Genomic DNA, 7,756 nt, shown 5'->3' with positions numbered 1-7,756 from the left:
CAATATCTTCAAGCATTTTCCCTGTACTCTTTTCTAGTATTTTTATAGTTTCATGTCTTAAGTTTAAATCTTTTATCTAGGGAAAATCAATTTTTGTTAGTGGTGAGAGGTATGGGTCCAGTTTTAGCCTTCTACAGGTCATTAGCCAGTTCTCCTGGCACCATTTGTTAAATAGGGATTCTTTTCCCCAATACATGTTTTTGTTAGGTTTATCCAAGGTCAAATGATGTTTTGTGGCTGGGTTCATCTCTAGATTCTCTATTCTATTTCAAATATCTACATCTCTATTTTTGTGCCAGTAGGATGCTGTTTTGATCAGTATAGATTTGTACTATAACCTGAAATCTGGTGGCATGCTGTCTTCAGATTTGTTTTTATTTCTAAGTATTGTATTGGCTATTCAGGGTTTTTTCTGATTCTATATAAAACGGTGTAGCAGACTACCATATAGGTTCATGGGAAGAAGAAGGAAAAAATGATTCTGCGTTTTGTATGGAACCAGAAAAAAACCCATATAGCTAAAGCAGTTCTTAGTAATAAAAGTAAAGCTGGGGGTATCAACATACCAGATTTTAGTCGGTACTACAAAGCCATGGTGGTCCAAGACAACATGGTACTGGCACAAAAATAGAGACATAGACACTTGGAATCGAATAGAAATTAATTAGTTTCAAGAAATGAAACTAATATCTTACAAACACCTAATCTTCGATAAACCAAACAAGATCATACCTTGGGGGAAAGACTCCCTATTCAATAAGTGGTGTTGGGAGAACTGGATATCCACATGTAAAAGACTGAAACTGGACCCATACCTTTCCCCACTCACAAAAATTGATTCAAGATGGATAAAGGACTTAAATTTAAGGCATGAAACAATAAAAATCCTCCAAGAAAGCATAGGAAAAACACTGGAAGATACTGGCCTGGGGAAAGACTTCATGAAGAAGACTGCCATGGCAATTGCAACAACAACAAAAATAAACAAATGGGACTTCATTAAACTGAAAAGCTTCTGTACAGCTAAGGAGACAATAACCAAAGCAAAGAGACAACCTACACAATGGGAAAGGATATTTGCATATTTTCAATCAGACAAAAGCTTGATAACTAGGATCTATAGAGAACTCAAATTAATCCACATGAAAAAAGCCAACAATCCCATATATCAATGGGCAAGAGACATGAATAGAACTTTCTCTAAAGATGACAGACGAATGGCTAACAAACACATGAAAAAATGTTCATCATCTCTATATATTAGAGAAATGCAAATCAAAACAACCCTGAGATATCATCTAACCCCAGTGAGAATGGCCCACATCACAAAATCTCAAAACTGCAGATGCTGGCGTGGATGTGGAGAGAAGGGAACACTTTGACACTGCTGGTGGGACTGCAAACTAGTACAACCTTTCTGGAAGGAAGTATGGAGAAACCTCAAAGCACTCAAGCTAGACCTCCCATTTGATCCTGCAATCCCATTACTGGGCATCTTCCCAGAAGGAAAAAAATCCTTTTATCATAAGGACACCTGCACTAGACGGTTTATTGCAGCTCAATTTACAATTGCCAAAATGTGGAAACAGCCTAAATGCCCACCAACCCAGGAATGGATTAACAAGTTGTGGTATATGTATACCATGGAATACTATTCAGCCATTAAAAAAATGGAGACTTTACATCCTTCGTATTAACCTGGATGGACGTGGAAGACATTATTCTTAGTAAAGCATCACAGGAATGGAGAAGCATGAATCCTATGTACTCAATTTTGATATGAGGACAATTAATGACAATTAAGGTTATGGGGGGGAAGAAAAGCAGAGAGAGGGACGGAGGGAGCGGGGTGGGGCCTTGGTGTGTTCCACACCTTCTGGGGGCAAGACCTGATTGCAAGAGGGACTTTACCTAACAAATGCAATCAGTGTAACTTGGCTTATTGTACCCTCAATGAATCCCCAACAATAAAAAAAAAAGAGAGAGAAAGAAAAAAAAAAAGAAACACCTGAACAGCTTGGTAAGGTAACATGTTGGTGATTAGGGCATGGGGAAGGGATTCGGCTCTCCTAACATGAGAGCTCAGGAGACGAGAACATCAGTGATTGGCAGTCACTACACCTGTGGTGTGAGTAGCCATGGCATCATGTCTGTAAGTAGCTGAAGGAGAAGGCCGTTGGGGAGCATGCATGCTATTCTTTCACAGACTCGCTCGCTCTGACTCTTTTCACTTCTCCTGCTCGGACAGCCCCTGCCCGCAGCCTGTCTAAGAAGACTGCTAAGATTTACTTTCCTATTAAGTCTGTTTCTATCCAGAAATGCTTCTGCTAAGGTGAATAGCCCTCAGGCACCTAAGAGTAATTGTTCCTGAGCGAGGTAGCTCGGCAGTCTGTGTCCGGACAATAGATTAGGCTGGGGCCAGAGACCTGGCCAGTGCCAGGCCCTGACAAAACAGAGTACTATTTTTAAAAATTCTTTAAAGTATGCTTTGATGGGCAGCGCATTAAATCTGTAGATTGCTTTGGGTGATATGGACATTTTAACAATGTTGATTCTTCCCAACCACGAGCATGGTATGTTTTTCCATTTGTTGGCATCTTCTACTATTTCTTTTCTCGGGATGATGCCTAGGCTCACAGGTGGGACCTCCCTGGAGGACAACCAGGTTGAGTGGCTCTCTTCTGTGGGATCATGTGAGAAGTCCTTTGTTCCCTGCTCACTTGCAGAGAGTGCACAATGTGGCTTGGGGGAGGGGCTCCCATCCTCTGGGCAATGGGCTTTGTACCTGGTCTTTGTTGTCCTGCTGTCTCTTTCTTGGGGGTGCAGCTTTTCTCAGCAGAGATGATGTGCACTTGTCTATTTCTATGCTTACCTTCCCACCTTTAATTTCAGTGAGTCCACTTCAGTCCAATATCTCTCCCTCCTGACAGGAGCCTCAGGCAAAAGCTGCTTCTAGTCGGCTGTCTTCATTCCACCCTTTTTATTTATTTTATTTATTTAATTTTGAGACCTGTGGCATCATAGTTCACAGCAACCTCAAACTCTTGGTCTTAAGCAATTCTGTACTTTAGCCTCCCAAGGAGCTGGAACTACAAACACCTGCCACAACGCCTGCTATTTTTTTTTAGAGACGAGGTCTTGCTCTGGTCTCAAACTCGTGAGCTCAGGCAATCCACCCTCCTCTGCCTCCCAGAGTGCTAGGATTACAGGCATGAGCCACTATGCCAGGCCTCTTTTTGTTCCTAATATTGCTTTGTCCTCTTAATTTTTCTCTTACGGAGCTGTGTTAACGTCTTCATGTTTAGTGTGTTTCTGTTTATTTCTTCTTGCATCTCACGCAGCTCTGCTTTATGAAAGTTTTTACTTTATATTTGCTTCATAGATATTAATAACCATTTTGTCTACTTTGTAAATTTTGGTATTATAAAGTGACCTTCGTTTAATGACTTTTGGTCTGAATTGTACCTGACATAGAAGATTATGATATCTGTTTTCTACTTATGTTTTCCTGGTATGTGTATATTGAAGGCGTACAGGACATTTCACCCCCAAATACTGTTAAGAGTATTTTAAATGAAAAGTCCTTAGAGATCAAAAGGACTTTTAAATGAAAAGTCCCATGTAGATGGGACTTTCCCCCCATCTACGTAAAGACTGGATCTACCCACCAAGAACAATCATTTTCCTTCTTTCTGCTGTTAAAAAAGACCAAGAAGTAACCAGATTTGACCAGACCCTTTTATAAAATAATGTCTGTCTCTCAGGCATATTCGTTTCCCCAAAAGAACCATTTACAAAGAAATCTCTTTTCCCTCATTCATTCATTCTCCCAAGAAGTCATTTATTCTCTATAGTAATCATTTATTGCCTGTCAACAGAATTACCTACAATTCCTCATCTCTTGCCCCCCATAATATTGGGATATTGGGTAATCACTCTGATTCCTGTCACGAGCACAGTAATAATAAAGTTTGTATGCCTTTTCTCCAATTAGTCCAAAATGTTTAAGTTTTATTATGTTATCTTATTATATGCTATTATGTATATCTTTCAGTAAGTTGTCTTTTTATTTGTTTTCTTTTTTTATATAGCATTTTGTTTGTTATTTAGGAAGCTTTAACTTTTGTTCTACATACATTTAATCTCCTCTTTTACTAGATATGACCTATTAAGATTGTCTACCTTGAGCAATGATGATGCTACCTTGTAACCTGTTCTGTCCACCCCACTTTCCAATTAGATCAAGAATTAGGAGGGCATTGCCCGCAAAACAAGGAAAATACGAAAAAGCATGCCAAAGGCATTCCACCTTATACATGCAAGGTGCTGAACCCTTAAAGAGGTCATTTAGTGATTCACAAGGTTAGTGTAGTTGGAGTAGTGGGTGATGAGACTGGGCTTGGGTCCACATGACTAGGGTCACATCTTGTGGCTTTAGGCTATTGTTGTTTAGCTATAATTGGTGGTTTGGATGGACCTTATCTCCAGTGACAATGATGATTTTGTGATCCTTGTCCAGACCATTCTGTTCAGCTGGTAGAGATGAGCAGAGTCCAATGAGATGAGGGCTGAGTGTTAAAGATGCTCAGGAAATTTCACCCCGAAATGTGACTCCTTGGTATGAAGAGCATTTTGAATTAAAGGTCTCAGAAATCAGTAGGCTTTGAAAAGGACTTTCCCTCTTTCTGCATAACCAGATGGACCCATCGAAAGAACAATGGCCTTCTTTTCCCTTCTCACTATATTGTAGAAAAGAAAATCATCTCATGCAACATCTCATGCTTTCAATCAAACCTTTCTCCAAATTTCCAGCAGAATGCAACTAGACCTGGCCCAAATAATTTTAAACATAATGCCTGTCTGTCAGGTTAATTTACAAGTCAGTCTGATTTCTTCACCTATTCTTCCTTCCTAGCAACTATTTATTGCCCCTGAACAGAATACCTATATACATTATTTCCCCTTCCCATCTAAACAAAGGGCATTAACAATTTCTGGACCCCATCAATATTTTGGGTAATCACTGTGAGTCTCTTCATGTGTGGTAAATAAACATCTTCCTTTGTTGATCTGACTTAATTGTGAGTTGATCTTTCAGCAAATTTTCAGGTGAAAGGGCAAGTTTTCTCCTCATCCCCACAGTGCATAACCCTGAGCTACAGAAACATTTAAAGGAAAGAAGAAAAAGGAGGGACCTCAAAGAAGGCTCTAAATTAGCAATCAGATGTCAATGGGAATGGTAAGATGGTAATATAAAAGTGGAAAGCTGGAAATTTGGGGAAGGTTGATGGAAAGCATGAGATGTTGCAGAGAGAGCAGCCATGTAAAGAACTAAAGTGTTGCAAAGGATTTATTAAACAGAAGATGGTGGATTCCATAGAACAATTCTGATGGTGTGGTAGTAGGCTGTAGTAGGCTGAATGGTGAATAGGATGTGAAAATCTGGAAACAGCAAACACTAACTACTCTTACAGCAAAATGTGGGCTGAAGATTGAGAGAGAGAGAGAAGAAAATATAAAGCAGAAAGGATTTTCTGTCCTTCCAGCCCTCTCCTCCTTGTTTGTTTTCTCCTTTCCTTCCCTGCTTCTTCTCTCTGTTCTTTCTCCTCCTCCTCCTTCTTTTTTTTTAGTCTCTGTCTTATTGTCTCTTGCTTTTTTACTTCTGTCCCTCGCTCACTCTCTCTCCTTTAAATAACTATTAATGCCGAGGGGAGTAAGCTATGGGTGACAGAAGCATTCAAGTGAAAATGGTTTCCAGGGATGGAGGATCCAGAGGAGAGGTGGAAACTGTTTCCCCCTTTGTAAAATAGGGACGAGGATAACATTAATGTCGCATTCTTATTGTTAAAATCAACTGGAGATACAATTTGGGAACAATACTTTTCCCCAAGGAAGTCCTATACCAACCTCACTTGCTACCATTGCTACCACAGTCTGTCCTTCTGAAGACACGCATTACATTATAGAGATTTTTTTTCTTACATTTAATTTGAAAATATTTTCTTTTTAAAACTCACAGGCTTGAGGTATGATAATAATTGTCAGCCATTAGGAAGTTTCATATATGAGCAAAGATGAAAATGCCTTCAAAAGAAAATGATTTTTCTTAAACCAAAATGACTTCATTTACTACAGTTCCAGAGAATTTTATTTTAACTTTAGTTCACAAATGCTTTAACAAGGTTAAGCTGCAGCAGTGGAGACAGCTTTATTAATTGGAATCTTTCATTATGGTCATGCTTTCTTTGCTAGGGAAGCAAGGAGCTTATGTTTTTAAAAATTCATTAAAATGCCAGTGTACATCAATCAGAGAAATCATTTCAAAAAGCCTTTTAATCTTAAAAATCGAGCGAAAGGAACCTTGACACTTATTTCTTTGAGCCAATAAGTAAAAGCTCAATTGAGCAATGCCATAGTTAGAGTCTGGGTTGTATACACTGGCTGATTCAGTTTAATGCATAATTTTTCAACATCACTTGAAATTACAGAGCCAAGCCAAAGTTTAAAAATATGCTTACATAAAAATAGCAGGCTCTGTCAGTTTTTCCTTTACATGATAAAGGTATATATAAAAATGCATTTTTTATGGGAGTTTTGACAGACCTGAAATCCTGATTTCTATTTAGCCCAAGGCAATAGTTCTTACCTTTTTCTGGTGTGTCTTAGAGCATCTTGAGAGCCTGAAGACAGAAACTGATGGTCTCAAAAAAATACTCATATTTACAGTATTTTACATGTATTTTGGAATATTTTTCACATACCACCCCCTGAAATCTGCAGATTTCAGATAATAAACTGCTAGTTTAGGTGTTTAATCCTCAGAGATGGTCATTTGAAGGACAACTCAACTTTTAATCTTGGGTTGATCTTTTATACTGACATAAAACTCTATTGTACTTCTGTTTGAAAAAGATCTGAATCTCAAGGGACGATATGATCTATACTTTAATATATCCACTGGAATATATTTATTCTGTAAATATTTCATATTTACTTTTCCTAGTCATTCAGAGACAAGAAGCAATCTTTTTATTCAAAACTATTTTGTAAAAATTAATGAAAAACATCAGACTTCTAGCAGGGGTGTCCAACCTGTGGACTGTACATGCATTGGCCGCATACTGGTTTTTTGAGGACTTTTTTCTCTTATCTGTGATGTTGGATATCACAAAAAATATGCATGGACTTTTTTTTTTTTTTCTGATTCAGCTTTCTTTAGTGTTTGTGTATTTAATGTATGGCCAAGACAACTCTTATTCTTCCAATGTGTGGCAGAGAGAAAAAAAAAAGGCCTTGGACACTAGGGAGTTGGACGATGGCACAAAGATGATGTTTAAGATGCATTAGGCCATGGAACATATGTGGCTACCACTCAAAGTGCCTGTCTACCTTCCATGTGGATGGTGAATACCTTAAACCTCTACCTGGTGCTCGCTTCGGCAGCACATATACTAAAATTGGAACGATACAGAGAAGATTAGCATGGCCCCTGTGCAAGGATGACACGCAAATTCGTGAAGCGTTCCATATTTTGAAAAAAAAAAAAAAAAAAAAAAAGAAACCTCTACCTGAGCAACAGCAGGAGGCCAGTGCTGGGAGAGGGACACTGTGCTCACTTTCTGGCCATATTCTGTGTTTCTAAATGCATATCTTCTAATTCAGAAATTTAGTTTCCATTTTTTTTTTGCCTCAAAATAGATCCTCAAATTTTATTGATTTTATTTTTAAAATTCAGCACATCATTCCTTTTCTTCAT

The 7,756-nt window shown here is 38.4% G+C and overlaps 1 non-coding gene across 1 annotated transcript; it reads left to right on the top strand.

Annotated features, from left to right (window-relative positions):
* The first annotated feature begins 7,427 nt into the window (after nt 1-7,427).
* On the top strand, nt 7,428-7,534 carry LOC128579981 (U6 spliceosomal RNA). The gene has a single exon (XR_008378347.1). It is a non-coding gene; the product is annotated as a U6 spliceosomal RNA (small nuclear RNA).
* The last annotated feature ends 222 nt before the right edge of the window (nt 7,535-7,756 follow it).

Source organism: Nycticebus coucang, chromosome 2 (genome assembly GCF_027406575.1).
Source record: "Nycticebus coucang isolate mNycCou1 chromosome 2, mNycCou1.pri, whole genome shotgun sequence".
NCBI classification, from domain to species: domain Eukaryota; kingdom Metazoa; phylum Chordata; class Mammalia; order Primates; family Lorisidae; genus Nycticebus; species Nycticebus coucang.
This window is presented reverse-complemented; position numbering and strand designations above follow the sequence as displayed.